The sequence below is a fragment of the Canis lupus genome, chromosome 3 (genome assembly GCF_003254725.2).
Source record: "Canis lupus dingo isolate Sandy chromosome 3, ASM325472v2, whole genome shotgun sequence".
NCBI classification, from domain to species: domain Eukaryota; kingdom Metazoa; phylum Chordata; class Mammalia; order Carnivora; family Canidae; genus Canis; species Canis lupus.
The window spans coordinates 40,055,155-40,071,723 of record NC_064245.1 but is presented as its reverse complement, the minus strand read 5'-3'; the positions used below and the strand labels follow the sequence as shown (position 1 = coordinate 40,071,723).

The window sequence follows — 16,569 nt, the reverse complement described above, 5'->3', positions numbered from 1 at the left end:
CATAAAATTTCCAAGGACTAGAGGCAGAAGGTGATGACTACATCAGGGTTCTGTCTGCTGTCTTAATTCCATCTTCCAGCATCTTCTTGATATCTCTGAGGTATGTTTGTAGGGAAAGGTGGGTGACAGCATCAAGAATGTGGGCTTTGTTTTGGAAAGAGCTGGGTTCGAATCCTTTCCCTGGGTGCCTGAGTGGCAACTCAGTCATTTAAGCTCAGGCTTTGGCTCAGGTCATGATCTCAGGGTCCTGGGATAGAGCCACATGTTATGCTCCCTGCTCAGTGGGGAGCCTGCTTCTTCCTCTGCCCCTCCCCCCACTCATTCTCTCTCTTTCTCTCAAATAAATAAATAAACAAATAAATAAATAAAATATTTAAAAACAAAAAAATCCTGGTCCCTCCCTATCTGTAACACAGGCACTGTTAGAATGTGTTCACGGAATGCTTAGCACCATACCAGGTATGATCTGCTGCTTCTGTGACCCAGAGCCCCACAGTTTATGTTCGTTTCTCTCTCTTTCCCTGTTGGGCAAGTTATCTAGCCTAACCTGTACTGGCTTTTTGCCAGTGAAAATGATAATAATATTGATGATAAAAATGGGAGTTCTTAATAACGGCGGTGTCTTTGATTTTATTTGAAGGCATGGGATTGAAAACATGGCCAGTCCCCCTTTTCAAAAGTGTGTAGAACTAAAAAGCAATGAGCCCCAATCAAACCATCAGAATAGAATTGTTTTCATTAAAACTTAATTTAATTAAAAGTTGTTTAATTTAAGTTTTAAATCCAAAACCTTTTCATTTAAGTCAAAATCTTCCCTTTCCTCATGTTCAGAGTGCTTCCCCCCCCGCAAATTAGCAAAATGCATATGTCTTATGGAAGAACACTCTTCGTAAAGCTCAGAGTTCTAACATTCTTGAGTATCTTCAGTGTTTGGCCTCAAGCTGTCCACAGGGAGTGCCTTGAACATGGGTCACAGAGGAATTGTGCAAGGAGGCGGGAGGCGGGTGTCAGTGGGCCAGGGGCCATGGTAGCGGAGCCCAGGCATTCTTGGGATATTTGTGGTTACAGAGAATCATGGAGCTCCTTACTTTAATAATCAGGATATCACTCATAAAAACAAAGAGCCCTATTGTCATCCAGCCAGGGTTAATACCACACTGAAGAAAGCTTGTACTACGCGCGTGAGCATTTCCATACAGGAAAAGAGGCTGTGTAGGTGCCAACCAACAGAGCAGTGGGGTGTAACTCAGCCACAAGCTAAAACCCCAGCCAGAGAGGAGCACAGCTCCCAGGTATGTCAGCTCTTGCTCAGATGAAGATCTCCTGAGCGTTTTTGTCTTAGGACAAAGGGGAGAGGCTGCAGGCATTCACTTCTGTTAAGCATTATCTTGTATACGATGTGATGTGTTCGTGGCATTGGCTCTTAACTGTTAAGAGGACACATCATAGTCATCCTAATAATGCATTGGGTTCCCCTCAAATCCACACATTAACTAAATCAACTTACAACTCTGAGAGTCACAGAGGATCCCCAATCCTGGCTTTTCGCTTCTTTTGTGTTTGCCTGCTTTTGGATTTAGAAGGCAGATGGCGGTCCCAGTATTGAGGCAAATCAGCTGGAGTCAATTTTTGTTGTTTGAACTTGAGGGTGTGTGTCTCTGCCTGAAGACATGCAGAGGAAAAGGAAGAGCAAATGACCTCATATTTTTTTCCTTTGCCAAGATTTAAAAACTTTAGTTGAATACAGATCACACAGTTCGAAAGCCCTAAGTATCAAGCTACAATTCTTAGATTCTTACATCATTCCAGAATTGCATTATATGTATACAAGCCAAACAAATTCTTACGTCTCCCTCCTTTACACAAAATCTAATTGATTACACCCACTGTTCTGTACATTGCCTGCTTCTTTCACACATTTTCATACATAAAAGCTAGCATCACAACACAAATCTAGTTAACATAGTAGAGATTAATAAATGTGATTTCACAACAGTTGGAACTCTTCTGCAGAAAACCCTCCTCAGATGACAAACAACAAACAGGTAAAAACTGTTTTCCACACATACCACAAAGAGTACTTGCTGATCAATGGGAAAAAAGAACATTCCAGTTTCCAAATGAACCAAGAAATAGAAGTAGAGAGTTTTGTTCATTGAAAAAGATATAAATAGTGGTGCGATGTATGAAAATATGCTGAATGTCATTCATATGGGAAGAAATGCAAACCAGAGCCAACCATGAGATGTTATTTTGCTCTTTGAATTGGGAAAAATCAGAAAGTTTGTTATTATTTAGTATAACAAGGATATAATTTCTGCTCCATTTTTCATATTTTTAACTAATTTTGAATGAATAACTAAGTAAGGATATAATTGGTACAACCTTTGGAAAAGTGAATTGTCAATCTTTATGATAATTAAGGGTCAGCAAATACTCTGCTTCTTCCACTACCCTGAATTAACCTGAAAATAGAGCTCACAGGTGAGCAGGAATGCACACGCGGGATGTTCAGCACAGCATGGGAGGGAATTACAAAAAACTAGAAATGCCCTAAAAGTCCATCAGTGAGGACAAAGAACTACCATGAAATAAGATGCCTGGATCTCTATGTGCAGATACAGAAGAACTTTTAAGTGGGAAAAGCAAGTAGCAGAACATAATCATAGTATAATCTATTTATTAAAAAAAGAAGTGGAAGGGGTGCCTGGGTGGCTCAGTCGGTTAAGCATCTGACTCTTGATTTCGGTTCGGGTCATAAGATTAAGACCCGAGTCAACCTCCATGCTGGAAGCAGAATCTGCTTGAGAGCCCCTCTCTCCTTCTTCCTCTGCCCCTCCCCCTGCATACTCTCTTTCTCTTTAAAATAAATAAATAAAATCTTAAAAAAAAAAAGAAGTGGAAGATAAATGTATATTTATGTGAGATCCAGGGAAATTTGAACAACTTTATGGCCTCTGTCATCACTATACAATGATGTATTCCAAGGAAACTCCAGCCTGAAATCTTAAAATCAAAAAGCAGCTTAAATCTTTACTAAAGTTTGTTGACAGGGCATCCATGGGGAATTCCATTTAAAGCATATGGCCAAGCCTTGGAATTCCTCTGCCCAGATCTTCCTTCGAAGTTCAACACATATAGTCCCTGTCCTCAGTCTCTAATCTCATTCTCTCAAGAGATCCGCAGCTGTTTCCCCCAAAGCCAGCTTGTCTTGGTATGTGTATGGGTCTGGAAGGAAGGTGTACTCTCTGCCTGGGAGGTGGAGGGGAGTGGGAATAGGGAAGTGCCTCCTTACAGGTTCTGCCTCCGCCATCAATACTTATGGATGCATGAAGATTAAGGAAGGGCTTCAAGAGAATCCTTAGCAGAATGACCCATGGGCCCAGTGACAAGGAGGAAGACAGCAAGCCTCTCCTTCCAGGAACAAGTGTCAGCTTATGGTCAGAGCAAACCAAGCATGAGTGCTGCCTTTCTTTCACTGCATTGTGCCACAGCTGCCACTTGGAGGCAAAGTTCAGGCTCTTCGTTGACCCTCTGCTGAGTTTCTGTCTTCCAGCTCTAGGATGGGTTGAGCAGACCCAGAACACAGGGTCCTAGAGCATGGAATGTTGTTTGCCCATCCCTGGAAGGAGGTAATGGGAGCTGCCCTGAGACTCAGAGAAAAATATGTGACTCCAGAGTGTACAGAACTTCTCTTTCCTTCTTACCATTGAATAGGACTCTATTCTGTGCATGTCCCAGAGTTTATTTAGCCCCTTCTCTACAGATAACATCGTATTGCTTCCTCTGCAGTAATGCTGCAATGAATAGTCTTGTGTAGATAATCATTTTGCATTTTTGACATCGTATCTTTGGTGTAAATTTCTAAAAGCCAGAGTGTTGGCTAAGAGGGGAAATGCAGATTTAATTTGCTAGGTATTGGTAAATTCCCTTCCATAGGGGCTGCACTATTTTTCATTCCCTCCAGCAATGTAAGAAGATGTTTCATCATATTAATCCTTTGTCTATAATATAAGTTGCAATTTTTTAAAATTTGTCATGTGTCTTGCTATCCTATTTGTGTGTTGTGGAGCACACATATTTGGGGGGGTTCTTTACATGTTTAAATTTTAAACAAACCTCGACAAATTTAAAGAATTGAAATCATACAACATAAGCTCTGATTACAATGGAATGAAATTAGAAATCAATAACAGAAGGAAATTTGGGAAATTCACAAATATGTAAAAATGAAATGGTGTGCTCCTAAGTAACCAGATTAAAGAAGAAATCACGAGAGAAATTAGAGCATACTTTGAGGTGAATAAAAATAAAAACACGACATACTAAAACTTTGGGGATGCAGCTAAAGCAGTGCTTAGAAGGAAATTTCTGGCTATGATCATCTATATTTAAAAAGAAAGATCTCAAATCAATAACTTAACCTTCCACCTTAAGAAACTAGAAAAAAGAACAGACTAAACCCAAAGCAAACAGAAGAAATAACAAAGATTAGAGCAGAAATAAATGAAATATAGACTACAAAAACAATAGTGAAAATCAGTGAACTCAAAGATGGTTTCTAAAAAAATCAACAATGTTGTCAAACTTTCACTTAGAATGACCAAAAAAAATAAGAGACAAGGCTGAAATTACTAAGATCAGGACAGAAAAGGGGACATCACTACCAACTGAACAAAAATAAAAAGAATTATAGTAGAATACTATGCACAATTGTACACCAAAAATTCAATAACCTAAGTGAAGTGGATAAATTCCTAGAAAGGCACAACTATCTAAACTGGCTCAAGAAGGAATAGAAAATCCAAACAGAATTATACTAAGTAGCTACATTGAATTAGTAATCCAGAAACTCCCCAAAAGAAAAGCCAGGCTCAGACAGCTTCACTAGTGAATTTTACCAAACATCTGAAGAATTAACATTAACCTCACAAACTCCTCCAAAATATAAGAGAGGAGGGAACACTCCCCAGTTCAACCTGTGAGCCCAGGATTACCCTAAAACTAAAACCAAAGATACCACAAGCAAACTACAGACCAGTATCTCTTATGAATACAGATGCAAATACCCAACACAATATTAGCAAATCAAATCCAGTAATATATAAAAAGGATTATATAACATGACCAGCTGGAATTATCCAAGGATTGCAAGCTTGATTTAACATCAATCAGTAAAATATGTCATAGTAACAGAAAAAAGGAGGAAAAATACCACATGATCATCTCAACACAGAAAAAACATTGACAATATCCAACACCCTTTGATGATGAAAAATTCAGTGAAACAGTAATAGAAGGGAACTTCCTCAACCTGATAAGGGAAATCTATTAAAAATCCACAACTAACATCATATTTAGTTATAAAACACTGAATTGCTTTTTTCTGTCACATCAGGAGCAAAACTACGATGTCCACTGTCACAGATTCAATTAACATTATACTGAAGTGTCTAGCCAGCATAATGAAACAAGAAAAAGAAATAGAAGGCATCCAGATTGTAAAGGAAAAAGTAGAACTATCTCTACTAGTAGATGATATAATATTTTCTGTAGAACATCCTAGAGAATCTACAAAAACTTAGAACTAATAAATCAGTCCAACAAATTTTTAAGATGCAGGATCAAAATGTAAAAATCAATTATAGTTGCATATATTTTCAATGAATAGTTTGAAAATGAAATTAAGAAAACTATTTACAATAGCACCAAAAAGAATAGAACAATTGAGAATAAATGTAACAAAATAAGTACAAGATTTTATACACTGAAAACTATAATACTTGATGGAAAGAAGTTAAAGAAAACCTAAATAAATGGAAAAAACATCCTGTGTTCGTGGTTTGGAAGACTTAGCAATGTTAACATGGCAATACTCCCAAAATTGGTCTGCATATGCAGTCCCTATAAGAATCCCATCTGAAATAGTCACAGAAATTGACAAGCTGATCCCAAGATTCATGTAGAAACACAAGAGATTCAGAATAGTCAAAATGATCTTGAAAAAGAAGAACAAAGTTGGAGGAGTCACACTACCTGATTTCAAAATACACTACAAAGTTATAGTAACCAAGACAGTGTAGTATTGGCATAAGGATAGACACATATAGATCAGTGGAATAGTCCAGAAATAAACCCATGGCATTCATGGTCAGATGAACTTGGTTAGGGCACTAATACAATCCAGAGGGGAAATAATCATTTTTTCAACAAATGGTGCTGGGACAACGGAGTATACAGATGGAAAAACAAAACCAAGTTGGATCCCTACCAACACAATATACAAAAAATAATTCAAAATAGATCACAGACCTAAATTAAGAGCTAGAATTATAAAACCCTTAGAAGAAAACATGAGATTAAATCTCATGATTTTGGATTAAGCTATGGTTTCTGTGATATGACACCAAAAACAAGTGACAAAAGGAAAAATAAATTGGATTTCATCAAAATTAAAAATCTTTGTACTTGACAGACATCATCAAGAAAGTGAAAAGACAACTCCCTGAATGGGTGGAAATATTTTCAGATCATGTATCTCATAAAGGGATTGTATCCAGATTATATAAAGACCACTTATGAGTCAACAAGAAAAAGACAAAATAAATAAGCAAAGGATCTGAATAGACATCTATCAAAAAAGATATAAAAATGTCCAATAAGCACCTGAAAAAAATGCTCAACATCATCAGTCATCAGGGAAATAAAGATCCAAACCACAATGAGATACCACTTCACACCCACTAGAATAGATAAATTTTTTTTAAAAATTGGACAATCTTTACCAAATGATGGTGAGGTTGAAGAATTAGAACCCTCGTACATTGTAGGAGGGAATTTAAAATGGTACAGTCACCTTGGAGCATGGTTTGGCAGTTTCTCAAATTTTTGAACATGGAGTTACCATTTGGCCCAGCAATTCCACTCCTACATGAAGAGCCAAGAGAATTGAAAACATGTTCACAGAAGAACTTATGCATAAATGATCATAGCAGCATTATTCACAACACGCAAACAGTAGAAACATCCAAATGTCCATCAACCGATGGAGGAACTAATCAACTGTAGTATATCCACTCAATGGAATAGTAGTACTTGGCAGTAACCAAGGAAGAAGTACGGACACATGCTTCAGCAGGGATGAGCCTTGAAAACACGCAACGTGGAAGAAGCCACATCTCGCATGATTCCATGTATATGAAATGTCCAGAATAGGCAAAGCTACAGAGACAGAAATTAGTGATTGCCTGCAGCTGAAGGAGGGACAAGGAGGGAGGGACTACTCATTGGTACAGGGTCCCTTTTGGGGTGATCAGAGTGTTTTTATTAAGTCTAGAGGACTGATGGTCGTTGCACATTTCCGGAAATAAGCTAAAAATCATTGAGTTGTGGGGGCACCTGGGTGGCTCAGTCAGTTAAGCGTTTGCCTTCGGCTCGGGTCATGACATCAGGGTTTTGGGATGGAGCCCTGCATGGGGCTCCCTGCTCAGCAGGGAGTCTGCTTTTCCCTCTGCCTCTGCCCTTCCCCCTGCTCTCTCTCTCTTTCAAATAAATAAATAAAATCTTGAAAAGAACCATTGAATTGTGCACCCTAAAATGGTGAATTTTATGATGTGTGAATTATACTTGATAACACTGTTATTTTCAAAATGTGGTCAGATTTATCAGTCATATTGCTACTAGGTTTTGAGTCACAGTTAAGAGGATTACACCCTCCTAGGTTAAAAGGGAATTCACTTGTTTTCTTCTATTGCTTATGTGGTTTCATTTTTTACATTCGTGTGTCTGATGCATGTGGAAGTGTCCTGGTTTCTCAGTGAGGAATGAATCTGACCATCTCTCTCCCATGTGGCCCCCAGTTGTCCATACTGTTTATTAGCATAATAAACAGTTCTGGGGGTGTCCAGTCTCCTGTCCTGGGCCACTCTCTCCTCTGAGAGGGAACAGTTAGCATTGGATCCTAGCACCTTTCCCTGGAGAAAGTATCAAATTGTTAGTCAGGATTTTGATTACAACCAGTTTTTGTTTTAAAGATTTTATTTATTTATTCATGAGATACACAGAGAGAGGCAGAGACATAGGCAGAAGGAGAAGCAGATGCCCCACAAGGAGCCTGATGTGGGACCCGAACCTAGGACCCTAAAGGCAGATGCTCAACCGCTGACCCACCCAGGTGGCCCCTTGTTTTTGTTTTTTATCACAATAATTTCCCATCAAGGAGTTTACAGTGATTAACTGAGCAGTTAACTCTGAGCGCTGCCTCCAGGATTAAAAACTGTATTAATATAAGGTTACCTCTTACATGGGAATATTATTGGGCATTTCCCATGCTTTTAAGTAAGGTCATTGCCATGGCCTGCACATTGGTGTCCCAACAAAATGTGTATGTTGAAACCTTCACACCCAAGATGATGGTATTAGGAGGTGGGTCCTCTGGGCCTTGAGTGAGTCACAAGGATGATAGGATTAGTGTTCTCACAGAAGAGACCCCACAGAGCTCCCTAGCCCCTTCAGCCGTGTGAGGATGTAATGAGAGCCACCCAGGAGAGGGTTCTCACCAACCATGCTGGCACCCTGATCTCAGACTTCCAGCCTCCAAAATGATGAGAAGCAAGCTTCTGTTGTTTACAAGTCATCCAATGTGTGGTATTTTGTTAAAGCAGCCCTAATGGACTATGACAAGTTTGAAAGAAGAGCTATTAACCAAATGAACTCTAAAACCACTGGTCTGAACTTGGCTGATCTCATTCAGCAGCATTTTTAGATAGGGTCACTGTCAGAGTAAACAATGGTCTCCTTATTTTGGCCAGTAGCATTCATAACTCATATCTATTAAGCTCCAGCTGTGTGCTAGACAGCATGCAGGGGCCTGGCTGTGTCCACTGGCATATACCACCATGGAGTTATTGGGGTGCGTTTGGGTGTATCCATACCTCTACTCCCCCACAGACTCAGCAAGGGTGCTAGAGGAAAGCCCTTTTCTTCCTCTGTTTGGCCCCCACTTACACCTGACCCAGAGCTCAGTAGATAAGATACAGGAAACCACCAACTTGTCCATTTGAATTCACATCAGTTATCTCAGATGCCTGAGGAATAAGATTGGACCTCAGACTTTACAAGTTTTAGACACCGACCTCATTTAACCTAATTTCAAATAATGGTAATAAGAACTAACATTTGTCCAGAGCCCACTAGTTAGGTAGTGGTCTAGCACTTTCCATACTTGCATCCTTCCATCCATTTGACCTTCCAATCACCCTTCTAAGGTAGGTGCTGCCATTACCTCCAGAAGGCACAAGAGGGCGATGTAGACACACCCAGCTGGGTGCAAAAGGAGGATGACTTGGTCATTCCATTCTTCATTCTGTGGCTCTCTGTGCTCTGGGGCCTCCTTCACCCAGTGTGTATGATTAAGTCCTGGGATACTTGCATGAACTGGAAAGCCCCAGGGTATTATCTTGAAACAGTATAAATTTTGACCTGACATGAACCCTACCACTGCTTTGCTGAACGGCCCACACTGGAGCAGGTGGGGTGGAGGCGAGGTTCCGGGGCGGGAAGGAAATCGGTCATGAAAAGTAAACCCAGAAGGACCTGAAGACATCCTTCTCTTTTACCAGGAGAAATCTGTGCCCCTACGCCCATTCTGAATGATACCGCAGATGAGCAAGATTCTAGGCAAATCACTTACTGACCTGCAGAGAGCTCTGGAGGTTCAACAAACTGAATTCGAGAAGCTCTTAATGAGCACCTACTGTGTACATGGCACAGTGCTAGGCACACATGACTCTGAGGAAGAGGACCCAGGCTGCAGCTCTCCTGGACAGAAAGGAGGTGGACAGACACCTCACAAGAGGATGGTCCTGGTCAGGCAGAAGAAGAAGGGAGCCCATAGAGAGCCCCCCCTCCCCCAGGTCTTCCATGGGGAGTAGCACCTATGCTGAGCCTGGAAGCAGGAGGAGAACCTTGATAAATGGTGAAGGAGTGGGCCTCTTTCCAGGTAGGAGAGACACCAGAGTGAGGGCTGAGGGAGCCGGGGGTCCATGGTGGGAATGAGGCTTCAGTGTAGGGAAGGGAGGGAGTAGGGAGAGGCTAGGCTTCCTGCAGATAACCCCCATTTTTGTGCCAGTCCCCTTTTTTAGGTCATGAATTTTGCAGTGGTGTTTTAATGTGTCTTTTTGTTGTCATTTTTACAAGAGGTGACAAGATTCAGACATAAATCCTTGCTAAGACCATGCAGCCATTAAGCAGCCAAGGTAGGACTTGAACCCAAGCCTTGTCATCCGAGGTTTTTTTTTTTAGAGATTTTATTTATTTATTTATTTATTTATTTATTTATTTATTCATTCATTCATTCATTCATTCATTCATGAGAGAGAGAGAGAGAGAGAGAGAGAGGCAGAGACACAGGCAGAGGGAGAAACAGGCTCCCTGCAGGGAGCCTGACGTGGGACTCGATCCTGGGACTCCAGGATCACGCCCCAGGCTGAAGGCATCACTAAACCGCTGAGCCACCAGGGCCACCCTGTCATCTGAGTTGAATGGCATTTCCACCACCATGTCTTAGCACCATTGGTTCTTGGGATGCCGCTGGAAAAATCCGGGTGCCTCATGTTTAATTTCCCTCTAGGTCTATTTTCTTCCTTTGTGCCCATCTTTGCTAAGAGGAAGTTGGATTCAGCCAGAAGTTCTACTTTACTAACCTGAAAAGTATATTTTTAAAAACTACTTTTCCATGACAGCAGTAACAGAAGTAACTGGAAAGTAGGGCAAAAAATTGAGAATCTCCTCAAATTCCACCACTTAACAAAAACCAATGTTACCATCTTGGAGTGTTTCCTTCCTGTCAGTTTGCCTATGTTGCAATATCCCTCCCTGTGCTCAATGCCATAAGCATTTATAACGCATTAGATCCTTGGCATAACCACCATTCTTTGCTCTACTAAACCATACTGCAATCAGCACCTTCATTCATACTGCCTTTTTTCTTTTTGCATAATTTTTAAATGGGTAGAATTATTCCCTTGGAAATCAGTTCCTTAGAAGTAGGTTTGGTGTGAGAAAGAGTGGCTTAATCCCCAGTGTTTATAAACACGATCACCTCCCCATGGCATGACTGATTTCTTTTTCTGTCTTCAGGTTGTGCCATTTTATATTATGGAAGTATTAAATAAAGGAACTCTCTTACTTCTGTGCTTTTTATTTCCCCTCAGAAGGATGGTTCCTCTTTCTTTACCAGAGTGGTGTTTGTCCCGAGTCTCTTGAGCATGGTTTCTGTGGTAGATGTTTAAAATCTGGGAAGAAGATAGCCTCACACGCTAGCTCTTCCTTCTGTTTCATCAAACTGTGTCCCCAGGGCTTAGCTCAGCATATACTGGGTATATGGTATTTCTAGAATGAATGAGAAATAAAGAAATGAATTCTTGGAAGAAGAAGGAAGTGTAGGAAAGGATTCGTTGTGGTAGTTCTGTATTTCTGTGTTTCTTTGCTGCTATGCCAGAAAATTCACGGAGGAGTGGGCTTCCATCATTTTCTCTCTGGTTTTTGGATCTAATGAGACAGAATCAACTCACCTTTTAGTTCCCATGTGTTTGCCAAGCACATTGTGTTCCAGATATGCATGCCATGTTTGGTTGGAAGCACACAGCCTGGGGGGTGGGGGTAAGACTTTGGTGGCAGGTGTGGGGGTTCCAGGTCCCAGCTCCACTGTTGGGAACTGAGTAGAGAGAGCTTCTCTGATGCTTCAGAACACTGGTCACCTCGTGGAGGGGGTTGATGAGAAACCCTGGATTGCATGGGTTTGGCAGGAAGGCAGAAGTAGGCAGGACATTTCTTACATCATTAGCTAGAACTCAATAAATGGCACCGATTACTGGCATACTAATTATTATTATTATTATTACTAGACCATTTTATTTTATCTTTTAAAATCTATGTTGTGCTTGTAGATTATTATCCCAAGAGATTTTCTTGTTCTCTGGCTCTTCCCAGAACTGAAACAACTTGTTTTTACAACAATTGATTCCTTCAGTTTAGATAAGGCCGTCAAAGAACTAGTTTGTTGAGCCAGGGTGAAAGTGGTCAAACTTAGGCTAGATATATTTCATCTTTTAATTTATTTTTTTGTTCCAAAGTCAACAAGAGCTTGGTGAAGAAAAAAAAATACTGGAAAACACAAGAAAACCCAAATTAAAAAAAAAAATCTCCATTCATTGCACCTGCTGAAGGCAATTGCTACTGTCATTTTGTGTGTTCTTCAGACTTTCTGTCCAGAGGAACAGACTAAATTTTTACAAACAAAAATAGCAGATTATACACATTAGAAACCTTTCTTCAAAGCACTTTAATCTCAGATAATCTACCAACCCGGAGTAAATTCTGTTATTTTGCATATTTTCAAAGGGTGTCAACTAATTTACTGTGTTAGGTATTTCCCCATGATGTTTCAATCCATGCCCTATATCCTACTCTTTTTGGTTAATATTATATAAGTATTTTTCATTATTAGTCTTCATTATCTGTTTTAATGGCTGCATGGTAGTCGCTTATTTTGAATGATCTTGAAGCACTATTTTAAAAGTCAGCTCTAGCTGCTGTAACAAATTGCCACAGTCTGGATGGCTTAAACATTCATTTCACACAGTTCTAGAGGCTAGAAGTCCAAAGTCAAGGTGCCAGCAGACTGTTCATGATGAGGGCCCACTTTCTGATTTGCAGACAGCCATCCTCTCATTGGATCCTCACTAGGCGGGGAGCAGCGAAGTAAGCTCTCTTGTGTCTCTTCTGTGTGGTCACTAATCCCATTGTGGGGGGCTCCATCTTCATGACCCAGTCACCTCCCAAAGGCCCTGCCTCCTAATACCATCATACTGGGAATCAGGGTTAAAACATGAATTTTGGGGGCACCTGGATGGCTCAGTGGTTGAGCATCTGCCTTTGGCTCAGGACATGATCCCGGGGTCCTGGGATCAAGTCTCACATGAGATTCCCCGCAGGGAGCCTGCTTCTCTGCCTGTGTCTCTGCCTCTCTTTCTGTATCTCTCATGAAGAAACAAATAAAATCTTTTTTTAAAAACACGGTAATTTTGAGGGTACCCAAATATGCAATTCATAACAAGTATTAAATTGGAAAGCAGAGTAGTGGAAATTCTTAGCTCTGGGGTCAAAAAGACCTGCTTCCACTTTTGCCCAGCTACCAGCCAGCTCTATCACTGTGAATGGTGTCTGCATCCTGGCCTCCCCCATATGTAAAATGACACCAATGACACCTACTCATAGCATTGCTGTGAACATTAGATTAAATGACAAAAATCAGTACTTGGCACCTAGACATTGTCTTTGCTAAAAGCCATTCCCTGATTCCCTGATTCCCTGATATTGGCCATTTACCTTGTTAGCAGGTTCTTCCCTCCGATGTCGTAGGTTACTCTGCAGAGCAGTGACTTAACTTAGGAGTGGATCTTTCTCTCCATTATTTATTCAGATAAACTCTAGGAGAATAAGATCTTGTTATATAACATTGTTCTATTGCTTTCTGAAACAGCCATGCAATTTGCCAGTCCTCCCCCAACAATGACAAATGTCACCACGCTCTGGCCAGGTGGGCATAACATGGCATTTTATGATTAATTGTATTTGTTATTTCTAAAGAAAATAGCACTTTTACTTGTGATTTTTCCCTTGTGTGAGCTGTCTGTATATATAACTGCACATCCCCCTTTTATTAACAAAAAGCCATTTGGTGAGAACATCCACAGAGAAGTTGTGCATCTGTGCTGTGAGGCTCCGAGGTAAGAGAAACACTCAGCCTCCATTGCCAGAGTGCTGTTCTGCATGAGCCATGAGTCAGGATGCCACCGTTCCCTGCGCTTTCTTTTCCGATGCTGGTTGATCCAAGTGGCCCACTGTGATGGGGCTGAGCACCAGCCATCTGGAGCTGGAGAGGAATTATCACCCGGGGTCACCCCGGAGGGACATGTTGCCCTCCACACCCCCCAAGCTCTGCATCTTCCCCGAACAAATAAAGGGTTGGATTTCACCGTAATTCGACCCAGAGATGAAAACTGCTTGCTGAGGCTAAAATCCCAGAGTGATAGCTGCAAAGAAAGAAGCATCCTTCCAGCTGATGGCTGGAAAATCTGGGGCTATAGCAGGTGAGCCCCTGCAGGGCCAGGAGGGTGTCACCTCTGGGGAGGGAAAGCCCCTGCTCCTATGCTCTGGCCGCTCGGGGACTTGGTGGAGAATGCACAGCAAGGTCCTTAAGCAATTATGACCAGGTCAGTAGCATCCTAAAGTTTACCTTTGTTTGCTTGGTTGTGGGTTAGTAGATATGTTTTTACTTTCTGCTACTCTATTGATAGAGATGAATGTAATAAAAAACGTTCATGAATGTGCAAGTAAAATGTTAGTGTCTCTTCTAGGATATACAGAGGATGCAACAGATTTTGAATTGACAGCATTCTCTTTCTATCATACATGTTTCTTTGGTGGAGAAGAGAGAATTAAATATATATATTACATATAGATCTATAATATGTAACATATAATTATAACATAATGACATATAACATATAATATTGACATAACTCTATTTTAGTTATATACACATGCACACACACACACACACACACACACACACACATATATATGAGGCTAACAGAATTAAAGTCACTCTCATATTACCTCTCCATTATCCTAGATTTGCAAGGAAAAAAAAACAGTAAAAAGAGAATTATATTCTGATTTTTGGGTCAGGAGGATAACTTAACAAATATCATTCTGCAAGAAATGGTAAGACTCTCCTTAGGATATAAGGAAAGAACAACAGCAACACAAAGGATGTAAGGACAGAACAGACTCCAAACAGACAAAGGACTCTCTTTAAGTGGGTACGTCCACAGGAACTGTTCCTGTAAGGGACATGGCTTTTACAGTAGACATCACTATAATATTCATGGAATTCTATTTTACTGTTCCCCCCAAATAAAAAAAATAATTTCCATTAGTTTTCCTGTAATCAGAATACTCTGTATTTCTAGAACCCAAATTACAGAAATATTTAGATACCAAGTTATTGGCAACTAACATTTTCTTCCATTTCTGGAAGAAATGGCTAAATATGTAGAGCACACAGGGTCACTGAAAGTATTTCTTTATAAATAGAATATTAAATTGAAAGTGATTTTCAAGAACTAAATAGTGTTCTCATTCCACAGGCTTTTAAATATTGTTTTAACCAAATACTTCCTCACGTAATGAACTTTAATTAGTGTCCACGTCCAGCATATATAAATACCAGGCTATGTAGATAATGAAATTTGTCACCACCAGAAATATGCTGTCCACTTGTCACTTCCCAGCTTACAATAGATGCTTCTTGTATTCCTAAGAATTCTACATGGACTCAATCCATAACCCTCGCCATCCACTGTATTTGCAGTCTCCTCTCACTAGCTCCTAATTAACTGACTCCTAAAATCAAACAAGTATCACCACCAAAAAAGAAAAAAATCACTCTCTTGTTTTTTGCTTCTCCTCCTTTACTTGGTAACTTACTTCATTAAGCATATTAATTTTGCATTAAAAGTAAGTGAGATGCCTATTGGTAGTGTGTGTATATATGTCCATATAAATATATGGACTTTTCATTGCTATATAAGAAAGTAATGACATTGTCATAGAGAACTAACTAAGCTAACTAAGCTAAGTAGCTAACTAAAAGGAAATTTTTTTTAATTTGAAGCTGAGTCATCCTAATGTTCTATGATTGTTTTCCTACTGGTTCTCATTGCTTATTTGATACATTAATATTTTATTGAAATAGAATACATTTTGAGTACTTATATTTTAAAAAGAGTTTTATAGCCGTATGAGGAAAATATTTAGAACTGTCATATTTTATTGCACACAAAAATGTAATATGGACAGTGGTTTATTAATGGGCACAATAACTGAATAATCTCAAATGGAGTCAGTACATTCCTCTGCTTTAAGTTTAAATCAGAGGTTAACAATTGTCAATTACAAAACTGGTATTTGGGGCAAAGTACTATAAAAGTAAATATTTACCTCTAAGAAATGTGTCTGATGGTGGGAGGAGAGACTTCTGCTTTTTCACATGATATATTTCTGTAATCTTTTTTTTTCAATGAGAATTACATATGTAATTCTTTTATTATATGTGTAATCTCTTTAAAATGTAAAATAAAACAGTCATTTAATTCCATTATGGGGAACTTGGGAAATAAAGAAGAATCTTTTTCTAATTCCATCATTAATTCTACCCTAGCCCATCCTCAATACTATTATTGAGCATTAATACTCAATATAATATATTATTAATATATATTACATATAGTATTATAATAATATAATACTATTATTAGCATTGTGGTCTTTTTTCTTTCAATGTAAATATGTGTTAACCCTTCTCTTTATAATTTCAGGAAATTAAAAGAAAGTGGCAGATTAAATTAAATGCATGAGGCTTCGCGGATGTTTTCCCAATAATGTCCTCCCAATAATTCAATTGCACCAGAACCCCCAGCTCTCAGCATCAGTGACAGTGGA

General features: G+C 39.6%; 1 protein-coding gene across 4 annotated transcripts in view; it reads left to right on the top strand.

Moving 5' to 3' along the window:
- LRRK1 (leucine rich repeat kinase 1) overlaps positions 1–16,569 on the top strand; it is a 124,310-nt gene that overhangs the window by 19,299 nt on the left and 88,442 nt on the right. The gene's annotated exons all lie outside the window — the stretch shown is intronic.